The sequence below is a fragment of the Struthio camelus genome, chromosome 10 (assembly GCF_040807025.1).
Source record: "Struthio camelus isolate bStrCam1 chromosome 10, bStrCam1.hap1, whole genome shotgun sequence".
Lineage (NCBI taxonomy): Eukaryota > Metazoa > Chordata > Aves > Struthioniformes > Struthionidae > Struthio > Struthio camelus.
Genome location: NC_090951.1, coordinates 24,799,102 through 24,826,928, shown reverse-complemented (window position 1 = coordinate 24,826,928; position 27,827 = coordinate 24,799,102). Strand labels below are relative to the sequence as shown.

Below are 27,827 nucleotides of genomic sequence, written 5' to 3'. Positions count from 1 at the left end.
GCCCAGATGCCCTCGGGAGCAGAGCGCAAAGCCAGAAGCCCGTTGGCTCCCCCACGAGATGTGGTTTGGGACCAGTGTTCCCTGCTGCTGCTCTCCGTGTCCTTCTTGGCTGCCTTAGCCCCTCTCCAGCCTCCACTCCCATTGGCCCAGCATGGCTTTGGCTGCTCTGGGTCTGCCCTTACTCACGGTCCCTGTGGCAGTCGGGTGTCCTTCTTCTGCCTCCCCTCGCCCCCTCCCCCGGCTGCCTTCACTACAGGGGCTTTCTGATGCACTCAATGGCCTCACAGGGCTGCCACAGCAGCGACCGCACTGTCCCAGCCCTGGGTCGCCTGTGGCCTCCCTTTTCCTGCCTCTAGCCAGCTAAACCCTGCCGAGGGGCACTTTGCCCTGGCACTCCGTGCCCTGGTGAATGTTGCAAGCCTGGCACGCAATGGCTGCTCCTTGCTGGACGAGACAAAGAGGAAAGCACTTGAGGTGCCCGGTTAATGCTGAAGAGCCATGGTGATCGCAGGCAACAATGGTTGCTCGTGGGCTCCAGTCCGCCTCTCCAAGCGTGCTCCAGTGGCGCAATGGGCCAGCGCGCAGTACTTATACAGCAGTGCTAAGCGGAGGGATGCTGAGGGTGTGAGTTCAAGCCTCACCTGGAGCATGGGCTTTTGATCATGCACTGCCTCCTCTTCCCTTGGGCGGTGCAGCTTCCTAGCAGTGACATCTGTCTCAAGCCAGACATCCTGGGACCTGCCAATACAGACACCTTGGAACACCAGAAGCGCTCGGGGCCGTTCCAGGCTTGACCTGGGCTCTGCCCGCATAGCACTCGGTTTGGGGCCCCGGAGGCAGAGCTGGGCTCTCCTCCCTTCTCTTCCGCAGAGGATCCAGACCTCTTCTCTTCCGCAGAGGATCCAGAGGGTTTCTTTCCCACAGCCAGCTTACAGCTTGGCCGGAACAGGACTTAAGGCTTCCAGCATGGTGGCATAACCTCAGAAAAGTCACACGCTCCCCCTGAAGAAAAAAAAAAAGCGACTTCTTTCTCCCAGGGAAGAGCTACTTGTGTTGGGGGTCTCTATGGCGTGGGATGGCAGTTGCGGGTGGGCTGGGGCTGCAGGGCAGTTTGTGTGTGGAGCTGAGAGTGCCCTGACTGCAACACGGAGAGCAAGGGCAAGGGAAAGGAAAGGTGAAAAGCTGGGCACTTTCCAGGCAGACTCTCTCAGTTCTCAAGCTTGGCCTGGAGAATGGAGAAGCTTGACTGCTTTCCCAGAAGCAGGGGTAGCTGTCACGGCAGCCCCCCAGCAGAAGACACTGCACGATCACTAGAAACCAGGAAATCATTTTAGGCACGAGCCCACTGAATGTTTGGAACAGAGAGCACAGAAGAGCTTCCTAGGCCATGGCATCTTTGGAAACAAACCCACTGGCCTACCCTTGCGGGTGCCTCCCGTGTCTTTTCCAACTCTCCTTTTCACCCGGCGGGCTTTGCAAAACCATTGCTGTGACTCGGATTCGGCCACAACGCAGAGTACTAACCACTATACGATCACAGCTGCCCATGTGATTGCCTTTCCTCCTCGGGCCATTTGTCCCTCCTGCCTCCTGCCCTCCTGCCTTCTGCCCTCCTGCGGAGCAGCCAGAGCTGTCAGGTGACGACAGGCTAGCAGGGAGAAGTCAGAAAATGCGAGTCTGTGTCCTTGCAGAGCAGCACCCGAACAGCGCAAGCCCTCATGTGCCTCCCTGGGAGAGGGGAGGCAAACTCACACTCTAGATTCACCTTTTCAGAAGTCTCAGTTCTTGGGGATGGCAAAGAACTGGACTGAAGGCAGTTACGGGGCATGTCCAGGGGCTGGCGATGAGGAAAGGACAACTCTGCAAAGAGCGGCCCCGCGTAGCCAGCTGGACAGAGGGTGGTGTAGGGGGGAAGGCAGGTGCATAGCACAGGGGATAGGAACTGCTCCGTGCCCAGCCCTGGCTCTTTCTGCTCAAGTGTCCCCTCCACCACGCACCCTGGGGTGCAGTGTGAGCCTGTGGGCGCACCTCCACAAAGAGCGACGGTCCTTTCCCCACTTGCTCTGCTCCTGCTGCTGGGAGAGGTCCTGGCGAGAGGTTGCAGCTGCAGGAGTGCTGCGCTGGGTGGCGGAGGTGGCTCAGCAGAAGGGAGCTGCTCCTCGCCTGAGCTACGTTGCAGCCATGCCCGGCCCTGGCCGCCATGCACCTCGCTGACCCTGCCCTTCCCTGGCTGACCGGGCTCCAGAGCTTGGCCTCAGACCCGTCTCAGCACTTTGGACTTGGCTGGCAACCACTGCTCTGTGCCTGGCCCTCGTTCCTGACACTCAACCAGCTCTCCCTTCTTGCTCGGGTGCTGAGGGCCTGTGCCCTGCCAGGGAGGTCCCTGCCTCACTGGCCTTGCTATGTCCCTCGCAGCCTGCTTGCCTGCCCTCGGAAAGCAGCCCGCTCCCACTGCTGGCTGCCACCTGCAGCAAGAGCGTGCTCACGCTTCGCACTGTGCTGCAAGGACAGCCGGAAGGGGCATCGGTCCCCTGGCGAGAGGCAATCCAGACTTCCCCCAGCCCAACCCATGCACCAGGACAGGAGTGTTGCAGTCTGGTGGGTATAGGTGAGTGGTGCAAGGAGCTGGATTTTGGCTCCGGTTTCTTGGAGAGGTGGGTTTGAAGCCCGTGCTGTCGGGCTTTGTTGTCTCAGGCTGCTGTGATTTGTGCCCAGCTGTGATTTTCTGCTCAGGGACTTTCCAGGTGCAAACCTGTGTCCAGCAGTGACCAGCCTCCCCGCCGACCGCCACCTTGCACTCCCTGGGCCTTCCCACTGCAGGGTGCCTGCTGCCCAGAGGCTCTGGTTGAGGGCCTCGTTCTCAGAAAGAAGGAGGAATGCCTGCAGAGTTGCCTGGGAAGGCTCGGGCTGCCACGGCAATTTGTCTTCCTGACCGGCTGTGGGGGGCTGTGGTTGGAGGGGTTGGTCCCCTGCAGGGCAGGGCTGGTGCCCACCGGTGGGTGCACAGGCAGGCTGGGCCTCTCCTCCCTGGTGGTCTAGTGGTCAGGATTCGGCACTCTCACTGCCGCGGCCTGGGTTCGATTCCCAGCCAGGGAAAGGCTTAGGGTTAGGGCTAACCCTATTGCCACAGCAAGCGAGGCCTTTCACCTGGGGGGCAGCGTGGAAGGAAGGGGACCCTATCAGACGCACAGGAGCTCTGAGCAGGCACGAGGAACAGGGCGTTTCCTCTGTTGCAACAACAGCCATCCTGGGCTTGCCTGTGCAGCCAGCTCCAGGGCAGCCCTGTCTTCTGCCAAATCCCCTTGCAGAATACCCTTTCCTTAGGGCTCCTGGGAGGCGCTGGGTGACAGAGAAAAGGTCTCTGGGTCTGCGGGACGTGACTCACCTGCCGCAGGAGCTGCCTTGTCTTTCAGTCCTAAGATCCCTGCACTACCCAGTCCCACAGAGGCAGGAGCAGGCGACTCTGCAGTGAAGCTTTGCTCTGCACATGCCAATGAGAGACCCTTCCCATGCTTCCTGGTGCAGACGGGGCCAGAAGGCCCAGGGAGGAGCTGAAATGGGCTCCTGGGCCCATGGGCAGGGTGTGTGGAGCATTGCTGGTCAGGGCCACTGAGGCCCTCAGGGCCCTGACAGCACCCAGGTGTCGCGTCCTGCTGCTACGCCACAGGGGACTCGCAATAACAACCAGTGCTTAGGCCCTGCTGATAGTCACAGCCTGAGCCAGCCCTTGGTTCTGTTACGTCCTGGACAACTCCGGTCACTTTGAAAGAAGCCCTGGAAACAAGCCCACCTGCCCCCCACACTCAGCCATGGCACAGGTGTTCCTCAGTGCAGCGAGATGTTGGTGCACAAGGGGTGGCGCTTAACGCTCCCAGACCCGATTTTGCATTCGCACGGCCTTTGGCACGGTTTGGAGACGGTCCTGGCGGACTCTTGGACAGTGCCCGGGGGGAAAGGAAGTAGCCGTTGCTGAGAGCACAGCTCACCGAGGCAGCACACAGGTGCAGCAGTTTGAGCCAAAGGAGGCTGTGACCTCTCGCAAGCTCTAACAGGCTCCAGCGAGCTCTGTCAGCCATTCCTGAGCACAGGGCGCTTGGAGCTCTAGTTCCACCTAGAGTCGTGATGAGGGAAGGTCAAGCAGCCGTCCAGCAGGTGCCAGCGAGAGACCTGTACCACAAGCGCTGGGCCCAGTACAAGAAAGACATGGCCATGCCGGAGCGAGTCCAGCAAAAGGCCTCCGAGAGGCTTGAGGGATTGAAGCATCCGTCACACGAGCAGAGGCTGAGAGAGCTGGGATTGTTTAGGCGGGAGACGCAAAGGCCCAGAGGGGCTCTTGTCGGTGTGTCTAAATACACGATGGGGGGAGTAAAGAAGACGGAGCCAGACTCCAGAGCCCAGGCAGACTCCAGACTCCAGAACCCAGAGAGGCTGTGGTATACCTAACCAGCACCAGCCCTTGCTTTGCCGAGGCTCCTCTTTATTCCTTCCTTCCTTTATCCCTTCCTTCCTTCCTTCAGGGCAGAGCTCAGCACAGCCCCTGCGGCCAGCAATGGCAGCGCAGCGTCCCCATCTGGGGCCACCACACTGGTGAGCTCCCCCTCCCCGCCCCCGCCATGGCTCTCGCTGCGCCACGGCGTGGGGTGGGGGCAGCACCCCAAAACAGCCAGCGCAGCTGCCCTTGGCTGAGGTGGGCAAAGCCTGGCAGGGTCTGGGGGAGGGTGTCGCGGGAGGCCTGGCAGCCTCTTGGTGACGCGGGCTGGGGTCACAGTGGGACATGCCGCATCACAGCCACAGCTCCCCTCCCGCCACGGGGCCCCTCCCTGCACTTCCCTGCGAGGCCTGGGCAAGCCCAGCTTTCGGGTGCTGCTCTCGCCACCGCTCTTCTCTGGAGGAGCTGCTTTGCAGCGCAACGAGAGGGCGAAGGCAGGCCACGCAACACTGCTGGAGCCTGCCTGGGGAAGTGCAAAGGAGGAGGAGGAGAAGTTTCCTCCTCCCCCTCCTGCTACAGGGCCTCATTGAGCGTGAGGGGGCGCAAAGATGGAGAACCTGTGGCCAGACGTGTTCCCAACGCTCAGGAATCTCAGCCGCTACGGTAAGGCTTGCAGGAGGTATTTCCTGACTGCTGTAGAGCATATCAGCTAGGAGAAGAGCTATGGAAAGGCTGGGCTCTGTGGGGCAGGGCTGGACAGGGCTAGTGGGTGCCACGAGAGACCAGTCTGCACGTCCCTTGGTGGCCCAGCGGTGAGTTTGGCAGCCGGGACTCCTGCAGGGGAGACACCTGGGGCTGCCCTGAGCCTGGGCGACTCCTGTGGGCACGGCACCGTCCTCTCACTGGCGTGGAAAGCTAGTCCCCGTTTCCCTAGCGGGCGGGTATGCCTTTCAGGCATGCCCACCTGAAAGGACAGGAGCCTCGCTTAGAAGTGGGCAGAGGTGTCCTCGCAGCTCAGCTCTGCAGCTCCCGCCACGTGGAGCGCCTTGCGTGTTTGGAATTGGGGTGGCGGTATGTTTCATCTCACCTGCACCGGTCACCTCCTTGGTGAGCAGGGTGCTGAATGGTTGTGCGCTTGCTGACTTGGATTTTTCCCTTGCTTTCCAGAGATTGTTACCATTTGGGACAGCGTCTCTGAATACATTCTAGAGCACTTGGCAGAGAACAAGGTGGGTCTTGTGGCTCGGTCCTCCCCTCCTGAAACGCTGACGGTTTGCCTTGTCCTGACACCCCTGTGCCACGGCGTGCCGTTGCTTCCCTCCCCTGAAAAGAGAAAGAGCACCCCCGCAGGACACTGTCCTGGACAAATGTGCCACAGAGCAGCTTCTCTGGCACCGGCGGTAACAACGGAAGTCCCGATAAAGCAGAAGAGAGTGCTGGGCACTTTCTGGGCCTTCTCCCTTCTCCAGTGCCAGCATGGAAAAACCAAAGCCTGGCCCCTGTTCCAGGGTTGGTCCCTGCCGTTGGAAACCCCTCCGACTGTAGGTAGGGGAGGAATGTTGGCTCTGCTGTTGCTTTCCCAAAGAGATTTGGGGGGCGAGCCGAGGAGCAAGAGGAAAGAAAGGTCTGGAGTGTGTGCTTTCCCTAGTGCCCCATCTTGCCCTTTGCATGCTAGGGGTGGGCAGGGCCCAGGGCAGCATCTCCACGCTCGGGCAAGCCCTCGGTCCGTTTTTCGTCTCCAGGCTGCTTATGCTTGTTCCTTCTCTCCCGCTGCTGCTCTCAGGGTGTCAAGGTATTAGGAGTGGGGATATTCTATGTCCTTAAACACTACGAGTGCTCCGTGAACGGTGAGCTTTCGATTGTTCGGAGACCCATGTTCCGTATATCGGAGGTTGTTGCCAAGGAATACCAGGCCAGGTGCGCTCAAGAAGATGTTCCTGGTAAGAAGACACGTTAAAACCTTTGCCTGCCCTTGCGCCGAGCTTGAGGCGCATGCAAACTGCTCTGAAGACATGACTGAATGCCTCCGGCTGGCCTGAGAACAACTTCAGCTTGTTCAAGCTGCAGAGGCCAGCCAGGAGCAACTGCTCAGAAAGGCTCCCTGGGTGTCCTTTCCTGGTAATATGCCTTCAGCCGGGTGCGTGGGAGGGATAGGACGCTGGCCCCAAAAGCGGAGACATTTGCTGACTACGAGGCGGTGGGGGTGGGGGTGGGGGTCGGGGTGGGGGTGCGGGGGGGGTAGAAGAACCCTGTGGGCTGCTGTGCCGTCCTTGCACTTTGCTTCTTCCTTGCGTCTACTGACATGGCATAGGCTTAGCCAGAGGGCACTGGCTGCGGGCACAGTCACAATGGCCTGGCACCACGCACTTTCTCATGGGACCTGCACCCGTCTGCCCTACTTGTCCTGCCCTCCGGTAACGTGGTCCTACCAAATGGTTAGTTTCCCTTTTTTATTCCTGCACTGGCAAAATCACTGCTGCCCCCTGAGCACCTCAGTTTGCAGGCTGCTCTGACTCTTCCCGGAAGGGACTCCATAAACCGCTCCTAGGCGCTGTAGCAGAGGATTCAAGAGCCTGCTCTGAGGCAGCGCTGTCTTGCCAGAAAGTGTTGTCGCCTTGTGATTGGAGCCCGCTGCCCTGCTGCAGAGGTGACTTTGTTCCTCCTTTGCTGCTGTCTAGGTGACGTAAGAATCGTCCCTCTGAGGTACGAGGATCTATCCGTGTGTGCCCACATGCCTTTTACAACGGTGCAGTGCTGCATACAGGAGACCGTGATGGCGTTCTTTCGGGCCATCTCAAAAAGACAGGCCGTGGACTTTGTCTTCAAGGCCATTGGCATTCTCTCCGTACGAGACCAGGAAGTGACCATGAGATTTTACGATGACTTCCTCCTCACCGTGGATGGCACTGGAAAGCTGCTAGCAGCTCTGCTCGGGGTAAGTCGAGCACTTCCCCGTGCTACGCCTACTTCTTCTGGACACCTGTCAAAGGACGACTGAACTGATCTCTGTTGGCCTGCCAGGACCTTCCCGGCCAGCGGGGCAGCCACGGTCTCCAGCCACGCCAACTCTCTCTAGCGTCCGTCTCTCGTACGCAGTGGTCTGGGCGACAGAGGCGAACGTAGGACGAGCTGCCCCGCGTTAGGCCAAGGCTCTGGCTGGCCCAGCATCCCACTCTCTGTGCTAGAAATGATAATGGCGAGGCTTTTACGGGCTCAAAAGTAGGCAGTTTCTGGGGAAAGAGTCTACGACGCAGGCAGGTATCTGTGGCGCTTCCCCTCGCAGAAAGCCATGGTTGAGTGCTGGGCCGTCTGCACTGACCAGCCCTTCCCAGTGTCCCTGGCGTCCCACTGCCATGAACGGCTCTTTTCTGCCCCAGGCCTGCATTCACGCTCTGCTTGGGATGGTCACCCTGTCCCAGCCTGTCTCCTCATCCCAGCCCAATGCCCTTCCCCAGCTCTCTCGTGTGGCGCTCCCGGTTCTTACCCACTGGGCAAAGGCAAAGCAAGGGCTGGGTCTCTCTCGCTCCTCTTCCATGCTATGGATGCAACCACCCAAATCCTTGGAGAGCCTGTGAGGCTAACACCAGGTCCGAGCCAGGTGTTCTCTTTCCAGGAAGGCTCATAGCAAGCCAACCGGCAAAACCCGGCCCGCAGAGACCCTGGCTAATCGAATGCCTTCTCCTGTGCCTGACTTCTCCACTAACAGAGAAGGCGCGTCCTCGTTGACTGTCTTGACTCTTGCCCTTGCGAAACACCTGGCAGTGAGGTCCCTCAGTCTCAGCTCTGAGCTGTGCATCTTCTGCTTTCCTAGTTGAGGGCTAGCATTTGGAGAGGAAACTTTGTTTCAGGGTGTCCCGGTGGCAGCATCTGCCCTGAGCACAAGAAAGATTTGCTGCCTTTAGGAGCAAGGCAGTCATGTTGCCGGAACGCTCTCACGTACCTCTGTCTCTGTTTCAGGCCCCAGGGACGAGACCCCTGGTGGTTTCAGGAAGAGGAAGTGTGGCTTTTCGCATGGGTCCCGGCAGTGTCTTCGTGTTGCCACAGTACGTTTGTGGAGTAGGTCTCAGCTCCTGCTTGGTGAATAGGAGGAGGGGAGGCGAGATGGTCTCCAGGGGCAGCAAGGAGGCCTGGAGTACACTTTCTCCGCGTCAGGATAGGGAAGCCCTGGCCCAGACTGGTGGGGCCTCTCGTGTGCGCACACGCCGCGGAGGTCTGGCCTGTGCCTCTCCGGTTCCTCAGAATGAGAGTTCTCAAGGATGTTGCGTACTCTGCTTTGGAAAGCTATGGCCTTGGCAGGCCTTCTCAAAGCTCTCTGGCAACGGACTGTGAATGCGAGCGGCAAAGGGAGCGTGGTGCCTTTTCTGCAGCCTGGCGTCTTCTCCTTTCCAGATTTGATTTGACGCTTCCGGCTGAAAAACAAGAGGCGGAATCTCCCTCCCAGGGATCCCTGAAGTGCACTGAAGAAGAAGGGCAGATGGACAGAACAGGTCATGTCACAGCTGACTTGTGAGAGAGAAGGGAGTGTGCATGCGTGCGTGTGTTCATGCGTGTGTTCCCTTTGTCCTCAGCAGTAGGTGGTTGGAGCCCTGGTCAAGATGCGGTGCCTGGGAGAGTAGACTGCCTCTTTGTGCCTCTATTTACCCCTCGCAGCAAATCTCAAGTGACTCTGGATGGCAGGAGGTCTCAGGGTGGCCCAACAGCAACAAATGCAGCTGGTGCCGCTGAAGGGCAGTTTTGCCCCGGGGCGCTGCGCCCTGGTGGATAGCGCAAGCTCCTCTTTCACTTTAGGACGTTTGGCGGCGAGGTGTCTATGCTGGAGGGGAAGGGAGGGGGGGGTCTACCTCTCTGACGGATCCCGGGCACGTGAATGTGGGGAGAAAGATTGCCTGGAGATGACTGTCAACAGGCTGCTAGCGTGTGCCAAGGACGTCCTAGGGAGCAAGACCTCTTGGAGAGCGTGGCTCCAAGGGGATCAGCCTGTTTGATCCGATGCTGGAGCACATCTGCCTGTCCCAAGTGCTCACAAAGACGCTTGCTGAAGAGCCTTCTCCTTTCCTACTTCCAGGGAGTGCTCCCGTTGCGTGCCTCCTCTCTCAAGAAAGGCCTGTGCCACCCGCGTTATCTGGCGCCGGCCGTAAAAAGCAGAAGGGGCGGAAGAGCAAAGGAAGCAAGTCGTCGGCCAGGTGAGGCTCTTGGAGAAAAGGGCTGAGGGTGCCCTTGTGCTCTTGGAGTTCTTCGAAGGGGTTGCTTCTTCCGTACACTCTGTCAGTGTGACATCTGAAGGGCGGCCAACAAGTCTTTGCATGACTTGGTCTTCCTAGATTGACGGCAAGCCTGTCGCAGGTTTCTGCGAGCCTCTGGTGTCAAGCTTCTCTCTGGTGCCTTTCTTGTTTCCAGGACGGAGACTGAGATGTCGCCTGTGAGACCAGCCTCTTCCTCCAGAGGGTCTCGGAAGGCCGCCAAAGGCCGGGAGGCAAAGGACAGAGCGCGTAACAAGCAGACTGAGGGAAAAGGTAATGTCACAGCTGACTGGTGAGAGAGGTGTGTTTGTTTTCCTTTTGGCCTCCGCAGCACGGGGCTGGAGCCAAGCTGAAAAGGCGATGCCTGGCGGAGTAGGCTGCTTCTCTTGTGCCTCTGTTTACTCATCACGGCAGATCTCAGGGGACTCCTCCTGGAAGGGGCTCTCCGGGCAGTCCTGCAGCACCAACTGCAGCAGCTGCCACTGCTGAGGGGCACTTGGCCCTGGGACTCCATGCCCTGGTGTGTCTTGCAAGCTGCTCCTTAGTTGCAGGAGTCTGTCTGTGCAGCAGCATTTAGGAATTTAGGAAGATCCCTCCGCGCTCTGCGCGGGATCAAAATCCTGCCTTGAGCTGCCAGTGGCGGAGGGGGTCTAGCTTTCCCAGGGAAGCAGCGCGCTGGAAAGTGGGGAGGAAGACCACGTGGAGATGAGTGGCGACAGGCTGCGAAGCTGTGCCAAAACGTGGCTTCCTTGTGGAGGCTGGTAATTGCAGGCCTTGTGCTGTGCATCTCCCTAAGCATGTCTTTGGGCTGGATGCGCCAGAAGAGCACGTCTGTGCATGTGAGCGCCTTAGAGATGTGCAGGAATCTGTTCCCCTTCTCGTGTGGAACTATGCCCTCCAGCCCGCAGCCGCCCCAAAGGAGAGGGTACCATGAGGTCACCAGCACCTCCCAGCCAAGCCCCGCTTTTTAAGCCTATGGGCTAGAGAAAGCAGGAGAACAGCCACAGTACTCCAGGGCAGAAGGGTGCCCTGCAGAAGTGAAGAGCTGGACAGGATTCTGTGTCAGCAAGGGCCTAAGACCTGCTCGGGAGCAGAGCTCCGAGGCAATCGGGCTCTTTGATCCAAAGCTGGAGCACAGCTGCCTGTCCTTCTTGTTCAAACGCTCACAGAGATGCTTGCTGAAGAGTCTCCGCCCTTCCTACTTCCAGGGAGTCCTCCTGCTGAGCGCCTCCTTTCTCGAGAAAGGCTTTCTCCGCCCACGCTATCTGGGGCCAGCTCAAAGGGAGGGAAAGAATGGAAAACCCGGGCAAACAAGCCAGCTGCCAGGTGAGGCTCTTGGAGCAAAGCATGCCGGTGACCGTGTGCTTTTGGCATTCTGGGAAGGAGTTGTTTCCGTCGCACACGCCGTCGGTATGAACTCTGAAAGGTTGTCAACTCGTGTCACAACGACCAATGTCGATGCAAGAGGTGTTGCAGCAGCTGAGAAGTTGCAGCAAAGCTGTTCTGCTTTGCTAGACATTTCAAGGGACCTCATTTGGTTGCAGCGTAGATGAGAGCACTTCCCAGAGGAACGTGAAAGTCAGACCATCCTCCCCCACCAACAGAGAGCGGTGTCCGTTTTCCCTGGTTTTTAGGTTGGATTCAATTCACTAGAAGCCTCCCCTTTTCCCATTTCACCCCAAAACAGAGTCTTTCTGACCACCTCACGGCCTTTAGTGCCCCTAGCAGGAGGCGGCTAGCGGGCTCTGCAGGCTCCGGGCGTGGCAAATGGCACTGGTTTTCTCCTCGTGCCATCCAGAGAGGGCCCACACCTGGGCATCCAGAGCTTTCCTTAGGGCCTGTAGGGCCCTCACTCTTGATGGGATCACAAGGGCTCAAATACACCAAATGCTCCAGCAGCACCGTCTTGTGCTGCAGAGGCTGGCACGCCGCTGCTTGTGAGCACAAGATGGAGAACGGTCTCATCCGGGACTCCGATAACCTCACCCGGCTTGTGTGTTTTCAGCCTGCTGCAAACAGTTCGGGAGAGCTCCTCTCAGGTGGACGAGGACAGCAAGCAGCAAGAACCTCGTCAAGCCAGACCTCGGACTGCAATTCCTGTTTGCAGGCAGCCAAACAGGGCAGAACAGGTAAGCCGAGGAGCGGAGCCGTGGAGGTCTCCAAGTCCGAGTGGTACTGCTGCCCCCCAAAGAGCAGGCCAGGTGGCCATGGTCTTTCAAGCTTGCCTGCCCATGCCTGGCAGGGAGAAGCTGCTGCAAAAAGCCAAAGGGGAGGAGCAGCAATGTGCTGTGGTGGGGGCATGGCTGGGTCACCCCCTCCCTTGAACTTGCGGGGAAGAAGGCCAACCACAGGCGGGGCTGTGTTTGCAAGAGTGTAGCCAGCCGAGTGAAGGACGCCACGAGTCCTCTCTCTTCAGCCCTTGGGAGACCTCACCTGGAGCCAGCCCTAGGTCCAGGGTGGGGCTCGACCATGCAAGAGAGGCTCTGGAATGCTGGAGCAAATCCAGCGGAGGCTCCCAAGCTGGTCAGCGGGCTGGAGAACCTGGTGTCCAAGGGAGAGGTGGAGAGGACTGTGTTTGTTCAGCCCATAGAAGAGAAGGCTCAAGGGTCCATCGCCTTGCTGTCTGCAGCTACCCGGGGGAAAGGCTAGAGGTAACTTAGCCAGCTCTTCTCAGAGGCGCACAGTGACAGGGTGAGAGGCACAAGACGTAGAGTTGCAAAAAGGCAGATTCCGGCTAGCTGTTGGGAGGCGCGTTTCCACCATGAGGGTGGTCAAAGTTTGGAACAGGGCCCAGAGAGGCTGTGGGACTTCTACCCTTGGAGTTATTCAACCCTCAGGTGGACACGGCCCGGGCAGCCTGCTCTAACTGGCCCCGCTTGGAGCGGGGCCTTGGACGAGAGTTCTCCAGAGGTCCCCTCCAACCGACCCCGTTCAGTGGTTCCGTGCTGGGGTCTGACTGGTGGAACCCCACGGGAGCGTTTGATTTCACGGTTGCAGCGCTGAAAAATGGTCATTCCTTGCCCTCATTCACCCTGTCACGAGCGATGTCAGCAAGAGAGAATGGAGCCAGCAAGCAACGGTGGTGAATCCCGGCCAGGGTCCCTGCCTGCGGCAGTGCTTGGCATGGGGGTTTCTGAGGCCAGAGCAGAGCAAGTGTGCGGGAGGACGCACAGGCCCCGCAGTTGCTGGCTTCTCCAGGGCTGAGAGGTGAGAGCGCCTGAGGGAGGTCAGAAGCAGCCTCAAATTTGTCCTCTGGCCCCAATGCAGGCTTGGCGGCATCAGGAAACGCTGCCTGAGGTTCAGCCACACTCACCAGTGCCGTGGCTTGGGAAAGAGGAGAGCGCTGCTGCCTTCCTGCCCCGAGCTGAGGAGAAGAAGAGGAAGCCAGAGAGGCTGCCGCGGCTGCGCAAAGAGTAAGTGCGCGCCAGGCCCAGCCCCGGCCTGGAAAACTGGAGTGGCAGCACCTGTCCGAGGTGTGAGGAAGCCCATCTTGGGAGCCATGGGGCTGGGTATGGCGTCCCCTGATTTCTCCTGGCATGGCAATGACCTGGGCTGGACCCTGGTGCCAGGCAGCCCCAAGCTGCATTGCCACTTGAAGGCTGTGGGTACCACCAGCGGGAGCGTGCGTGCAGGGGCTGGTCGAGGGGAGAGGCAGGAGGGCCTCAGCCAGAAGGGGAGAGGGAACTTTCCCTGCTCTTGCAGGCAGCTTTCTGTACGAGCAAGCCACACCCTGCAACTCTTGGAGACTTACCAAGTGCGTCGGGAAGAGTGGAAGCAGAGGGTAGAGCTGAATCGGCAGCGGAATTCCCAAGAGAAGCACTTCCTCTGGTAAATTTCTCCAGCTGGGGGTGCTGTTTCCCCTTCCCCTGCACTGGCCTTCCCTCCACACCCAGGAGCACCCAAGGGGAGGGGAGGGGAAGGGGGTCCGGTCTTTCCCTGGCACCCCTCGTGGGAGAGCAACAGGCTTTGCAGGCTGTGGCCTGGGAGCAGGCACCCTTCCAGCCCAGGGGCAGGGGTTGGGCACTCAGCGGTGGGCTTTCCCTGTGGGACCAGAAAGTTGTGGCTGCCGACGATGAAAGGATTCCTCCAGCGTTTTGGCTCTCCCTTTTCAAACCGCACGCTCCATCCTTGTCTCCCCAAGGCTCCACACCCGGACACCTTGCCCTGTGGGGATCGAGGCCGGCTTGGTGCAAAGTCCCATCCCCGCCTGACTCCTCCGCAGGCTGATTACCGGCACGTGGCACCTTGTCATGTCCTTGCCTTGGACACTAGGGCCCCTGTCCCGTTCCAGAAAGCATAGAGATGCCAGCAGAAGCAGACCCCAGAAGAACCGCCCTGCCCTAGGCCTGCAGCGTTTCCGTGCCCTTCTCCCTGTGCCTAAAACCAAACGGTTCCTTTTTAATGCCCTAGCACTGGGCAGCAGATGGCTCTGCGGGATCAAAGGGAGAGATACCAGGACTTGCTGGCTGCGCAGAAGACGTGTGAACATTGCTGGAAAGTCTGGAAGCGTGGTCCTGAGCCATCTTGCTAGCTGCGGAAGCCTGCCTGGGCCTGAAGAGCGACCAGTCCCAAGGCACTGCAGCTCCAGGGCCAAGTGGAGGCCTGTCAGCGTGGGAGCTCCCTCGGCTGCTGTCAGCGTTGTCTCCATTGCGGCCATGGAGCTCTTAGCAAAGGGGATGTTGAAATCCACCTACAAGGGCCAAAGGAAAAAAAAAGTGGCGTGTACTTGTTCACGGCTGGAGTAACCAGCCTGTGCCTCACAAAGGACAGTGCTGCAGGACAGATGAACAGAAGAGCTGTTAAACCCCCCATGTGCTCCTCCACGGTTTTTGTAGCGCCGTAACAGAATAACGCCCGTACACAGACCGCAGCATAGAGACACGCGTGCCACAGAGCGGGGGCGCAAGCAAACCACTGCCTCACTCATTCTAAGGACAGCGCGCGCGCACACACACGCGCCCCTTTCTTCCTTCATTACCCTCCCTAGGACACGCTCAGAGCTCACACCTCTCACTCCCCAAGACCCTCACGCACAGCCAGGACTGCACCGCCAGAGTGCACATGCACCAGCCCAACACATCCCTGACACTGCACACGCATCCGCACACATGCTCACGCTCTCCACACGCACAGAGACACTGCACAGCGGACACACCCCTCACACAGCATGGTGGCCAGGACACACGTACACCTGATGGGCCCACAGCCCCAGGGGTGCTATAGGAGCTGCAGCCCTTCTCCGGATTGTATGGGGAAAGGCTAAGGGCAGAGGAGGAGCTGCTGTGGGGTAGAGCGGTGCGGCAACCTGGGAGTGCAGATGCCTGGCTTTTCTCTGCAGCTGCAGTGCTCTCCAGCCAGGCAAACCTGGGATGGGCCATGTTTGTCCCTGGGCCTCCGTCGGCCCTTGGCTGCTCCTTGTGGCGGCCCCCCCAGGGCTGTGCTCATGTCCTGGTGGGCGCACGGTGTCCCCACCACCCACCTCCTGCCTGCTGCCTGGAGGTGGACGTGCCTCATTTAGACCTTCCTCCTCTCTTGCCGCATGGCTGCGGTTGGTTTTTTTAGCGCTTTCTTGAATTAGGTTTTCAAAGCAGCACCTAGTAGCTTCTTGTAAACTACAGGCAGCTCACAGCTGCTTGACTGCCCTGTCAGCCTTTTTCAAATCCTGGGCTCCTTGAAGCCTGTCCATGCGCCTCCTCTGACCCGGGAACACAGCATCTCCCTGCCCTTCATCAAACACAGGAAGGGGCTTTGTGGATCCTCCCAGAGGAGCGGGTGATGGCCGTGTCCTTTCGGTCTGTTGCTGGGAGAAGCCTCTTCTTCGGTCGTCTTCCTTGTCCCAGTAACGCCTGATGCTCCAAACACTGCACTCTCCCTGCAAGTGCTGCCTCTTACTAAGCACCTGCTTCACTGGCAGACATTCGGCGTAGTAAAGAGGCAAAGACTTTGGACCGCCTCGCTGCTGCAGGGACCAACAAATTGCCAAGGAGGTCCAGAAGCTGAGTACTCAGCCAGTACTGTTTTGCCCTGCCTGTGCGCTTAGTTGGCAGCTTTCCCTGGCCATGCAACTCATGAAGTGGTGCTGACCCTGATTTCCAGAAAAGTGCTTGTCAGTTTAAAAGAGAAGAACTGGTTTTCAGTGGGGAGTTGGAAGGGCGACGTTCTGCTGCTTTGGGGGACTGCCCGCTGGCTTTTCTGGTGCGGTGACCCTTCTGTCTCGTCTCGCTCTGAGAGCTCCGCGAGGTCCCTCTTGACCCTCCCTGTGTGGAATAGCTACAAGATGCTGCTGCAGAGACTACTGGACTCTGACAGCCAGGCAGGGGTTAGGCCAGAGCCCAGATGCCCTCGGGAGCAGAGCGCAAAGCCAGAAGCCCGTTGGCTCCCCCACGAGATGTGGTTTGGGACCAGTGTTCCCTGCTGCTGCTCTCCGTGTCCTTCTTGGCTGCCTTAGCCCCTCTCCAGCCTCCACTCCCATTGGCCCAGCATGGCTTTGGCTGCTCTGGGTCTGCCCTTACTCACGGTCCCTGTGGCAGTCGGGTGTCCTTCTTCTGCCTCCCCTCGCCCCCTCCCCCGGCTGCCTTCACTACAGGGGCTTTCTGATGCACTCAATGGCCTCACAGGGCTGCCACAGCAGCGACCGCACTGTCCCAGCCCTGGGTCGCCTGTGGCCTCCCTTTTCCTGCCTCTAGCCAGCTAAACCCTGCCGAGGGGCACTTTGCCCTGGCACTCCGTGCCCTGGTGAATGTTGCAAGCCTGGCACGCAATGGCTGCTCCTTGCTGGACGAGACAAAGAGGAAAGCACTTGAGGTGCCCGGTTAATGCTGAAGAGCCATGGTGATCGCAGGCAACAATGGTTGCTCGTGGGCTCCAGTCCGCCTCTCCAAGCGTGCTCCAGTGGCGCAATGGGCCAGCGCGCAGTACTTATACAGCAGTGCTAAGCGGAGGGATGCTGAGGGTGAGTTCAAGCCTCACCTGGAGCATGGGCTTTTGATCATGCACTGCCTCCTCTTCCCTTGGGCGGTGCAGCTTCCTAGCAGTGACATCTGTCTCAAGCCAGACATCCTGGGACCTGCCAATACAGACACCTTGGAACACCAGAAGCGCTCGGGGCCGTTCCAGGCTTGACCTGGGCTCTGCCCGCATAGCACTCGGTTTGGGGCCCCGGAGGCAGAGCTGGGCTCTCCTCCCTTCTCTTCCGCAGAGGATCCAGACCTCTTCTCTTCCGCAGAGGATCCAGAGGGTTTCTTTCCCACAGCCAGCTTACAGCTTGGCCGGAACAGGACTTAAGGCTTCCAGCATGGTGGCATAACCTCAGAAAAGTCACACGCTCCCCCTGAAGAAAAAAAAAAGCGACTTCTTTCTCCCAGGGAAGAGCTACTTGTGTTGGGGGTCTCTATGGCGTGGGATGGCAGTTGCGGGTGGGCTGGGGCTGCAGGGCAGTTTGTGTGTGGAGCTGAGAGTGCCCTGACTGCAACACGGAGAGCAAGGGCAAGGGAAAGGAAAGGTGAAAAGCTGGGCACTTTCCAGGCAGAGTCTCTCAGTTCTCAAGCTTGGCCTGGAGAATGGAGAAGCTTGACTGCTTTCCCAGAAGCAGGGGTAGCTGTCACGGCAGCCCCACAGCAGAAGACACTGCACGATCACTAGAAACCAGGAAATCATTTTAGGCACGAGCCCACTGAATGTTTGGAACAGAGAGCACAGAAGAGCTTCCTAGGCCATGGCATCTTTGGAAACAAACCCACTGGCCTACCCTTGCGGGTGCCTCCCGTGTCTTTTCCAACTCTCCTTTTCACCCGGCGGGCTTTGCAAAACCATTGCTGTGACTCGGATTCGGCCACAACGCAGAGTACTAACCACTATACGATCACAGCTGCCCATGTGATTGCCTTTCCTCCTCGGGCCATTTGTCCCTCCTGCCTCCTGCCCTCCTGCCTTCTGCCCTCCTGCGGAGCAGCCAGAGCTGTCAGGTGACGACAGGCTAGCAGGGAGAAGTCAGAAAATGCGAGTCTGTGTCCTTGCAGAGCAGCACCCGAACAGCGCAAGCCCTCATGTGCCTCCCTGGGAGAGGGGAGGCAAACTCACACTCTAGATTCACCTTTTCAGAAGTCTCAGTTCTTGGGGATGGCAAAGAACTGGACTGAAGGAAGTTACGGGGCATGTCCAGGGGCTGGCGATGAGGAAAGGACAACTCTGCAAAGAGCGGCCCCGCGTAGCCAGCTGGACAGAGGGTGGTGTAGGGGGGAAGGCAGGTGCATAGCACAGGGGATAGGAACTGCTCCGTGCCCAGCCCTGGCTCTTTCTGCTCAAGTGTCCCCTCCACCACGCACCCTGGGGTGCAGTGTGAGCCTGTGGGCGCACCTCCACAAAGAGCGACGGTCCTTTCCCCACTTGCTCTGCTCCTGCTGCTGGGAGAGGTCCTGGCGAGAGGTTGCAGCTGCAGGAGTGCTGCGCTGGGTGGCGGAGGTGGCTCAGCAGAAGGGAGCTGCTCCTCGCCTGAGCTACGTTGCAGCCATGCCCGGCCCTGGCCGCCATGCACCTCGCTGACCCTGCCCTTCCCTGGCTGACCGGGCTCCAGAGCTTGGCCTCAGACCCGTCTCAGCACTTTGGACTTGGCTGGCAACCACTGCTCTGTGCCTGGCCCTCGTTCCTGACACTCAACCAGCTCTCCCTTCTTGCTCGGGTGCTGAGGGCCTGTGCCCTGCCAGGGAGGTCCCTGCCTCACTGGCCTTGCTATGTCCCTCGCAGCCTGCTTGCCTGCCCTCGGAAAGCAGCCCGCTCCCACTGCTGGCTGCCACCTGCAGCAAGAGCGTGCTCACGTTTCGCACTGTGCTGCAAGGACAGCCGGAAGGGGCATCGGTCCCCTGGCGAGAGGCAATCCAGACTTCCCCCAGCCCAACCCATGCACCAGGACAGGAGTGTTGCAGTCTGGTGGGTATAGGTGAGTGGTGCAAGGAGCTGGATTTTGGCTCCGGTTTCTTGGAGAGGTGGGTTTGAAGCCCGTGCTGTCGGGCTTTGTTGTCTCAGGCTGCTGTGATTTGTGCCCAGCTGTGATTTTCTGCTCAGGGACTTTCCAGGTGCAAACCTGTGTCCAGCAGTGACCAGCCTCCCCGCCGACCGCCACCTTGCACTCCCTGGGCCTTCCCACTGCAGGGTGCCTGCTGCCCAGAGGCTCTGGTTGAGGGCCTCGTTCTCAGAAAGAAGGAGGAATGCCTGCAGAGTTGCCTGGGAAGGCTCGGGCTGCCACGGCAATTTGTCTTCCTGACCGGCTGTGGGGGGCTGTGGTTGGAGGGGTTGGTCCCCTGCAGGGCAGGGCTGGTGCCCACCGGTGGGTGCACAGGCAGGCTGGGCCTCTCCTCCCTGGTGGTCTAGTGGTCAGGATTCGGCACTCTCACTGCCGCGGCCTGGGTTCGATTCCCAGCCAGGGAAAGGCTTAGGGTTAGGGCTAACCCTATTGCCACAGCAAGCGAGGCCTTTCACCTGGGGGGGCAGCGTGGAAGGAAGGGGACCCTATCAGACGCACAGGAGCTCTGAGCAGGCACGAGGAACAGGGCGTTTCCTCTGTTGCAACAACAGCCATCCTGGGCTTGCCTGTGCAGCCAGCTCCAGGGCAGCCCTGTCTTCTGCCAAATCCCCTTGCAGAATACCCTTTCCTTAGGGCTCCTGGGAGGCGCTGGGTGACAGAGAAAAGGTCTCTGGGTCTGCGGGACGTGACTCACCTGCCGCAGGAGCTGCCTTGTCTTTCAGTCCTAAGATCCCTGCACTACCCAGTCCCACAGAGGCAGGAGCAGGCGACTCTGCAGTGAAGCTTTGCTCTGCACATGCCAATGAGAGACCCTTCCCATGCTTCCTGGTGCAGACGGGGCCAGAAGGCCCAGGGAGGAGCTGAAATGGGCTCCTGGGCCCATGGGCAGGGTGTGTGGAGCATTGCTGGTCAGGGCCACTGAGGCCCTCAGGGCCCTGACAGCACCCAGGTGTCGCGTCCTGCTGCTACGCCACAGGGGACTCGCAATAACAACCAGTGCTTAGGCCCTGCTGATAGTCACAGCCTGAGCCAGCCCTTGGTTCTGTTACGTCCTGGACAACTCCGGTCACTTTGAAAGAAGCCCTGGAAACAAGCCCACCTGCCCCCCACACTCAGCCATGGCACAGGTGTTCCTCAGTGCAGCGAGATGTTGGTGCACAAGGGGTGGCGCTTAACGCTCCCAGACCCGATTTTGCATTCGCACGGCCTTTGGCACGGTTTGGAGACGGTCCTGGCGGACTCTTGGACAGTGCCCGGGGGGAAAGGAAGTAGCCGTTGCTGAGAGCACAGCTCACCGAGGCAGCACACAGGTGCAGCAGTTTGAGCCAAAGGAGGCTGTGACCTCTCGCAAGCTCTAACAGGCTCCAGCGAGCTCTGTCAGCCATTCCTGAGCACAGGGCGCTTGGAGCTCTAGTTCCACCTAGAGTCGTGATGAGGGAAGGTCAAGCAGCCGTCCAGCAGGTGCCAGCGAGAGACCTGTACCACAAGCGCTGGGCCCAGTACAAGAAAGACATGGCCATGCCGGAGCGAGTCCAGCAAAAGGCCTCCGAGAGGCTTGAGGGATTGAAGCATCCGTCACACGAGCAGAGGCTGAGAGAGCTGGGATTGTTTAGGCGGGAGACGCAAAGGCCCAGAGGGGCTCTTGTCGGTGTGTCTAAATACGCGATGGGGGGAGTAAAGAAGACGGAGCCAGACTCCAGAGCCCAGGCAGACTCCAGACTCCAGAACCCAGAGAGGCTGTGGTATACCTAACCAGCACCAGCCCTTGCTTTGCCGAGGCTCCTCTTTATTCCTTCCTTCCTTTATCCCTTCCTTCCTTCCTTCAGGGCAGAGCTCAGCACAGCCCCTGCGGCCAGCAATGGCAGCGCAGCGTCCCCATCTGGGGCCACCACACTGGTGAGCTCCCCCTCCCCGCCCCCGCCATGGCTCTCGCTGCGCCACGGCGTGGGGTGGGGGCAGCACCCCAAAACAGCCAGCGCAGCTGCCCTTGGCTGAGGTGGGCAAAGCCTGGCAGGGTCTGGGGGAGGGTGTCGCGGGAGGCCTGGCAGCCTCTTGGTGACGCGGGCTGGGGTCACAGTGGGACATGCCGCATCACAGCCACAGCTCCCCTCCCGCCACGGGGCCCCTCCCTGCACTTCCCTGCGAGGCCTGGGCAAGCCCAGCTTTCGGGTGCTGCTCTCGCCACCGCTCTTCTCTGGAGGAGCTGCTTTGCAGCGCAACGAGAGGGCGAAGGCAGGCCACGCAACACTGCTGGAGCCTGCCTGGGGAAGTGCAAAGGAGGAGGAGGAGAAGTTTCCTCCTCCCCCTCCTGCTACAGGGCCTCATTGAGCGTGAGGGGGCGCAAAGATGGAGAACCTGTGGCCAGACGTGTTCCCAACGCTCAGGAATCTCAGCCGCTACGGTAAGGCTTGCAGGAGGTATTTCCTGACTGCTGTAGAGCATATCAGCTAGGAGAAGAGCTATGGAAAGGCTGGGCTCTGTGGGGCAGGGCTGGACAGGGCTAGTGGGTGCCACGAGAGACCAGTCTGCACGTCCCTTGGTGGCCCAGCGGTGAGTTTGGCAGCCGGGACTCCTGCAGGGGAGACACCTGGGGCTGCCCTGAGCCTGGGCGACTCCTGTGGGCACGGCACCGTCCTCTCACTGGCGTGGAAAGCTAGTCCCCGTTTCCCTAGCGGGCGGGTATGCCTTTCAGGCATGCCCACCTGAAAGGACAGGAGCCTCGCTTAGAAGTGGGCAGAGGTGTCCTCGCAGCTCAGCTCTGCAGCTCCCGCCACGTGGAGCGCCTTGCGTGTTCGGAATTGGGGTGGCGGTATGTTTCGTCTCACCTGCACCGGTCACCTCCTTGGTGAGCAGGGTGCTGAATGGTTGTGCGCTTGCTGACTTGGATTTTTCCCTTGCTTTCCAGAGATTGTTACCATTTGGGACAGCGTCTCTGAATACATTCTAGAGCACTTGGCAGAGAACAAGGTGGGTCTTGTGGCTCGGTCCTCCCCTCCTGAAACGCTGACGGTTTGCCTTGTCCTGACACCCCTGTGCCACGGCGTGCCGTTGCTTCCCTCCCCTGAAAAGAGAAAGCGCACCCCCGCAGGACACTGTCCTGGACAAATGTGCCACAGAGCAGCTTCTCTGGCACCGGCGGTAACAACGGAAGTCCCGATAAAGCAGAAGAGAGTGCTGGGCACTTTCTGGGCCTTCTCCCTTCTCCAGTGCCAGCATGGAAAAACCAAAGCCTGGCCCCTGTTCCAGGGTTGGTCCCTGCCGTTGGAAACCCCTCCGACTGTAGGTAGGGGAGGAATGTTGGCTCTGCTGTTGCTTTCCCAAAGAGATTTGGGGGGCGAGCCGAGGAGCAAGAGGAAAGAAAGGTCTGGAGTGTGTGCTTTCCCTAGTGCCCCATCTTGCCCTTTGCATGCTAGGGGTGGGCAGGGCCCAGGGCAGCATCTCCACGCTCGGGCAAGCCCTCGGTCCGTTTTTCGTCTCCAGGCTGCTTATGCTTGTTCCTTCTCTCCCGCTGCTGCTCTCAGGGTGTCAAGGTATTAGGAGTGGGGATATTCTATGTCCTTAAACACTACGAGTGCTCCGTGAACGGTGAGCTTTCGATTGTTCGGAGACCCATGTTCCGTATATCGGAGGTTGTTGCCAAGGAATACCAGGCCAGGTGCGCTCAAGAAGATGTTCCTGGTAAGAAGACACGTTAAAACCTTTGCCTGCCCTTGCGCCGAGCTTGAGGCGCATGCAAACTGCTCTGAAGACATGACTGAATGCCTCCGGCTGGCCTGAGAACAACTTCAGCTTGTTCAAGCTGCAGAGGCCAGCCAGGAGCAACTGCTCAGAAAGGCTCCCTGGGTGTCCTTTCCTGGTAATATGCCTTCAGCCGGTGTGTGGGAGGGATAGGACGCTGGCCCCAAAAGCGGAGACATTTGCTGACTACGAGGCGGTGGGGGTGGGGGTGGGGGTCGGGGTGGGGGTGCGGGGGGGGTAGAAGAACCCTGTGGGCTGCTGTGCCGTCCTTGCACTTTGCTTCTTCCTTGCGTCTACTGACATGGCATAGGCTTAGCCAGAGGGCACTGGCTGCGGGCACAGTCACAATGGCCTGGCACCACGCACTTTCTCATGGGACCTGCACCCGTCTGCCCTACTTGTCCTGCCCTCCGGTAACGTGGTCCTACCAAATGGTTAGTTTCCCTTTTTTATTCCTGCACTGGCAAAATCACTGCTGCCCCCTGAGCACCTCAGTTTGCAGGCTGCTCTGACTCTTCCCGGAAGGGACTCCATAAACCGCTCCTAGGCGCTGTAGCAGAGGATTCAAGAGCCTGCTCTGAGGCAGCGCTGTCTTGCCAGAAAGTGTTGTCACCTTGTGATTGGAGCCCGCTGCCCTGCTGCAGAGGTGACTTTGTTCCTCCTTTGCTGCTGTCTAGGTGACGTAAGAATCGTCCCTCTGAGGTACGAGGATCTATCCGTGTGTGCCCACATGCCTTTTACAACGGTGCAGTGCTGCATACAGGAGACCGTGATGGCGTTCTTTCGGGCCATCTCAAAAAGACAGGCCGTGGACTTTGTCTTCAAGGCCATTGGCATTCTCTCCGTACGAGACCAGGAAGTGACCATGAGATTTTACGATGACTTCCTCCTCACCGTGGATGGCACTGGAAAGCTGCTAGCAGCTCTGCTCGGGGTAAGTCGAGCACTTCCCCGTGCTACGCCTACTTCTTCTGGACAGCTGTCAAAGGACGACTGAACTGATCTCTGTTGGCCTGCCAGGACCTTCCCGGCCAGCGGGGCAGCCACGGTCTCCAGCCACGCCAACTCTCTCTAGCGTCCGTCTCTCGTACGCAGTGGTCTGGGCGACAGAGGCGAACGTAGGACGAGCTGCCCCGCGTTAGGCCAAGGCTCTGGCTGGCCCAGCATCCCACTCTCTGTGCTAGAAATGATAATGGCGAGGCTTTTACGGGCTCAAAAGTAGGCAGTTTCTGGGGAAAGAGTCTACGACGCAGGCAGGTATCTGTGGCGCTTCCCCTCGCAGAAAGCCATGGTTGAGTGCTGGGCCGTCTGCACTGACCAGCCCTTCCCAGTGTCCCTGGCGTCCCACTGCCATGAACGGCTCTTTTCTGCCCCAGGCCTGCATTCACGCTCTGCTTGGGATGGTCACCCTGTCCCAGCCTGTCTCCTCATCCCAGCCCAATGCCCTTCCCCAGCTCTCTCGTGTGGCACTCCCGGTTCTTACCCACTGGGCAAAGGCAAAGCAAGGGCTGGGTCTCTCTCGCTCCTCTTCCATGCTATGGATGCAACCACCCAAATCCTTGGAGAGCCTGTGAGGCTAACACCAGGTCCGAGCCAGGTGTTCTCTTTCCAGGAAGGCTCATAGCAAGCCAACCGGCAAAACCCGGCCCGCAGAGACCCTGGCTAATCGAATGCCTTCTCCTGTGCCTGACTTCTCCACTAACAGAGAAGGCGCGTCCTCGTTGACTGTCTTGACTCTTGCCCTTGCGAAACACCTGGCAGTGAGGTCCCTCAGTCTCAGCTCTGAGCTGTGCATCTTCTGCTTTCCTAGTTGAGGGCTAGCATTTGGAGAGGAAACTTTGTTTCAGGGTGTCCCGGTGGCAGCATCTGCCCTGAGCACAAGAAAGATTTGCTGCCTTTAGGAGCAAGGCAGTCATGTCGCCGGAACGCTCTCACGTACCTCTGTCTCTGTTTCAGGCCCCAGGGACGAGACCCCTGGTGGTTTCAGGAAGAGGAAGTGTGGCTTTTCGCATGGGTCCCGGCAGTGTCTTCGTGTTGCCACAGTACGTTTGTGGAGTAGGTCTCAGCTCCTGCTTGGTGAATAGGAGGAGGGGAGGCGAGATGGTCTCCAGGGGCAGCAAGGAGGCCTGGAGTACACTTTCTCCGCGTCAGGATAGGGAAGCCCTGGCCCAGACTGGTGGGGCCTCTCGTGTGCGCACACGCCGCGGAGGTCTGGCCTGTGCCTCTCCGGTTCCTCAGAATGAGAGTTCTCAAGGATGTTGCGTACTCTGCTTTGGAAAGCTATGGCCTTGGCAGGCCTTCTCAAAGCTCTCTGGCAACGGACTGTGAATGCGAGCGGCAAAGGGAGCGTGGTGCCTTTTCTGCAGCCTGGCGTCTTCTCCTTTCCAGATTTGATTTGACGCTTCCGGCTGAAAAACAAGAGGCGGAATCTCCCTCCCAGGGATCCCTGAAGTGCACTGAAGAAGAAGGGCAGATGGACAGAACAGGTCATGTCACAACTGACTTGTGAGAGAGAAGGGAGTGTGCATGCGTGCGTGTGTTCATGCGTGTGTTCCCTTTGTCCTCAGCAGTAGGTGGTTGGAGCCCTGGTCAAGATGCGGTGCCTGGGAGAGTAGACTGCCTCTTTGTGCCTCTATTTACCCCTCGCAGCAAATCTCAAGTGACTCTGGATGGCAGGAGGTCTCAGGGTGGCCCAACAGCAACAAATGCAGCTGGTGCCGCTGAAGGGCAGTTTTGCCCCGGGGCGCTGCGCCCTGGTGGATAGCGCAAGCTCCTCTTTCACTTTAGGACGTTTGGCGGCGAGGTGTCTATGCTGGAGGGGAAGGGAGGGGGGGGTCTACCTCTCTGACGGATCCCGGGCACGTGAATGTGGGGAGAAAGATTGCCTGGAGATGACTGTCAACAGGCTGCTAGCGTGTGCCAAGGACGTCCTAGGGAGCAAGACCTCTTGGAGAGCGTGGCTCCAAGGGGATCAGCCTGTTTGATCCGATGCTGGAGCACATCTGCCTGTCCCAAGTGCTCACAAAGACGCTTGCTGAAGAGCCTTCTCCTTTCCTACTTCCAGGGAGTGCTCCCGTTGCGTGCCTCCTCTCTCAAGAAAGGCCTGTGCCACCCGCGTTATCTGGCGCCGGCCGTAAAAAGCAGAAGGGGCGGAAGAGCAAAGGAAGCAAGTCGTCGGCCAGGTGAGGCTCTTGGAGAAAAGGGCTGAGGGTGCCCTTGTGCTCTTGGAGTTCTTCGAAGGGGTTGCTTCTTCCGTACACTCTGTCAGTGTGACATCTGAAGGGCGGCCAACAAGTCTTTGCATGACTTGGTCTTCCTAGATTGACGGCAAGCCTGTCGCAGGTTTCTGCGAGCCTCTGGTGTCAAGCTTCTCTCTGGTGCCTTTCTTGTTTCCAGGACGGAGACTGAGATGTCGCCTGTGAGACCAGCCTCTTCCTCCAGAGGGTCTCGGAAGGCCGCCAAAGGCCGGGAGGCAAAGGACAGAGCGCGTAACAAGCAGACTGAGGGAAAAGGTAATGTCACAGCTGACTGGTGAGAGAGGTGTGTTTGTTTTCCTTTTGGCCTCCGCAGCACGGGGCTGGAGCCAAGCTGAAAAGGCGATGCCTGGCGGAGTAGGCTGCTCCTCTTGTGCCTCTGTTTACTCATCACGGCAGATCTCAGGGGACTCCTCCTGGAAGGGGCTCTCCGGGCAGTCCTGCAGCACCAACTGCAGCAGCTGCCACTGCTGAGGGGCACTTGGCCCTGGGACTCCATGCCCTGGTGTGTCTTGCAAGCTGCTCCTTAGTTGCAGGAGTCTGTCTGTGCAGCAGCATTTAGGAATTTAGGAAGATCCCTCCGCGCTCTGCGCGGGATCAAAATCCTGCCTTGAGCTGCCAGTGGCGGAGGGGGTCTAGCTTTCCCAGGGAAGCAGCGCGCTGGAAAGTGGGGAGGAAGACCACGTGGAGATGAGTGGCGACAGGCTGCGAAGCTGTGCCAAAACGTGGCTTCCTTGTGGAGGCTGGTAATTGCAGGCCTTGTGCTGTGCATCTCCCTAAGCATGTCTTTGGGCTGGATGCGCCAGAAGAGCACGTCTGTGCATGTGAGCGCCTTATAGATGTGCAGGAATCTGTTCCCCTTCTCGTGTGGAACTATGCCCTCCAGCCCGCAGCCGCCCCAAAGGAGAGGGTACCATGAGGTCACCAGCACCTCCCAGCCAAGCCCCGCTTTTTAAGCCTATGGGCTAGAGAAAGCAGGAGAACAGCCACAGTACTCCAGGGCAGACGGGTGCCCTGCAGAAGTGAAGAGCTGGACAGGATTCTGTGTCAGCAAGGGCCTAAGACCTGCTCGGGAGCAGAGCTCCGAGGCAATCGGGCTCTTTGATCCAAAGCTGGAGCACAGCTGCCTGTCCTTCTTGTTCAAACGCTCACAGAGATGCTTGCTGAAGAGTCTCCGCCCTTCCTACTTCCAGGGAGTCCTCCTGCTGAGCGCCTCCTTTCTCGAGAAAGGCTTTCTCCGCCCACGCTATCTGGGGCCAGCTCAAAGGGAGGGAAAGAATGGAAAACCCGGGCAAACAAGCCAGCTGCCAGGTGAGGCTCTTGGAGCAAAGCATGCCGGTGACCGTGTGCTTTTGGCATTCTGGGAAGGAGTTGTTTCCGTCGCACACGCCGTCGGTATGAACTCTGAAAGGTTGTCAACTCGTGTCACAACGACCAATGTCGATGCAAGAGGTGTTGCAGCAGCTGAGAAGTTGCAGCAAAGCTGTTCTGCTTTGCTAGACATTTCAAGGGACCTCATTTGGTTGCAGCGTAGATGAGAGCACTTCCCAGAGGAACGTGAAAGTCAGACCATCCTCCCCCACCAACAGAGAGCGGTGTCCGTTTTCCCTGGTTTTTAGGTTGGATTCAATTCACTAGAAGCCTCCCCTTTTCCCATTTCACCCCAAAACAGAGTCTTTCTGACCACCTCACGGCCTTTAGTGCCCCTAGCAGGAGGCGGCTAGCGGGCTCTGCAGGCTCCGGGCGTGGCAAATGGCACTGGTTTTCTCCTCGTGCCATCCAGAGAGGGCCCACACCTGGGCATCCAGAGCTTTCCTTAGGGCCTGTAGGGCCCTCACTCTTGATGGGATCACAAGGGCTCAAATACACCAAATGCTCCAGCAGCACCGTCTTGTGCTGCAGAGGCTGGCACGCCGCTGCTTGTGAGCACAAGATGGAGAACGGTCTCATCCGGGACTCCGATAACCTCACCCGGCTTGTGTGTTTTCAGCCTGCTGCAAACAGTTCGGGAGAGCTCCTCTCAGGTGGACGAGGACAGCAAGCAGCAAGAACCTCGTCAAGCCAGACCTCGGACTGCAATTCCTGTTTGCAGGCAGCCAAACAGGGCAGAACAGGTAAGCCGAGGAGCGGAGCCGTGGAGGTCTCCA

The 27,827-nt window shown here is 59.1% G+C and overlaps 3 non-coding genes across 3 annotated transcripts; all 3 read left to right on the top strand.

Moving 5' to 3' along the window:
• The first annotated feature begins 555 nt into the window (after positions 1-555).
• Positions 556-649, top strand: TRNAI-UAU (transfer RNA isoleucine (anticodon UAU)). Its single transcript has 2 exons — positions 556-593; positions 614-649. It is a non-coding gene; the product is annotated as a tRNA-Ile (tRNA).
• A 2,375-nt stretch (positions 650-3,024) lies between these two features.
• On the top strand, positions 3,025-3,096 carry TRNAE-CUC (transfer RNA glutamic acid (anticodon CUC)). Its single transcript has one exon. It is a non-coding gene; the product is annotated as a tRNA-Glu (tRNA).
• Positions 3,097-19,020: 15,924 nt separating this feature from the next.
• TRNAE-CUC (transfer RNA glutamic acid (anticodon CUC)) lies at positions 19,021-19,092 on the top strand. The gene has a single exon. It is a non-coding gene; the product is annotated as a tRNA-Glu (tRNA).
• Positions 19,093-27,827: the final 8,735 nt, after the last annotated feature.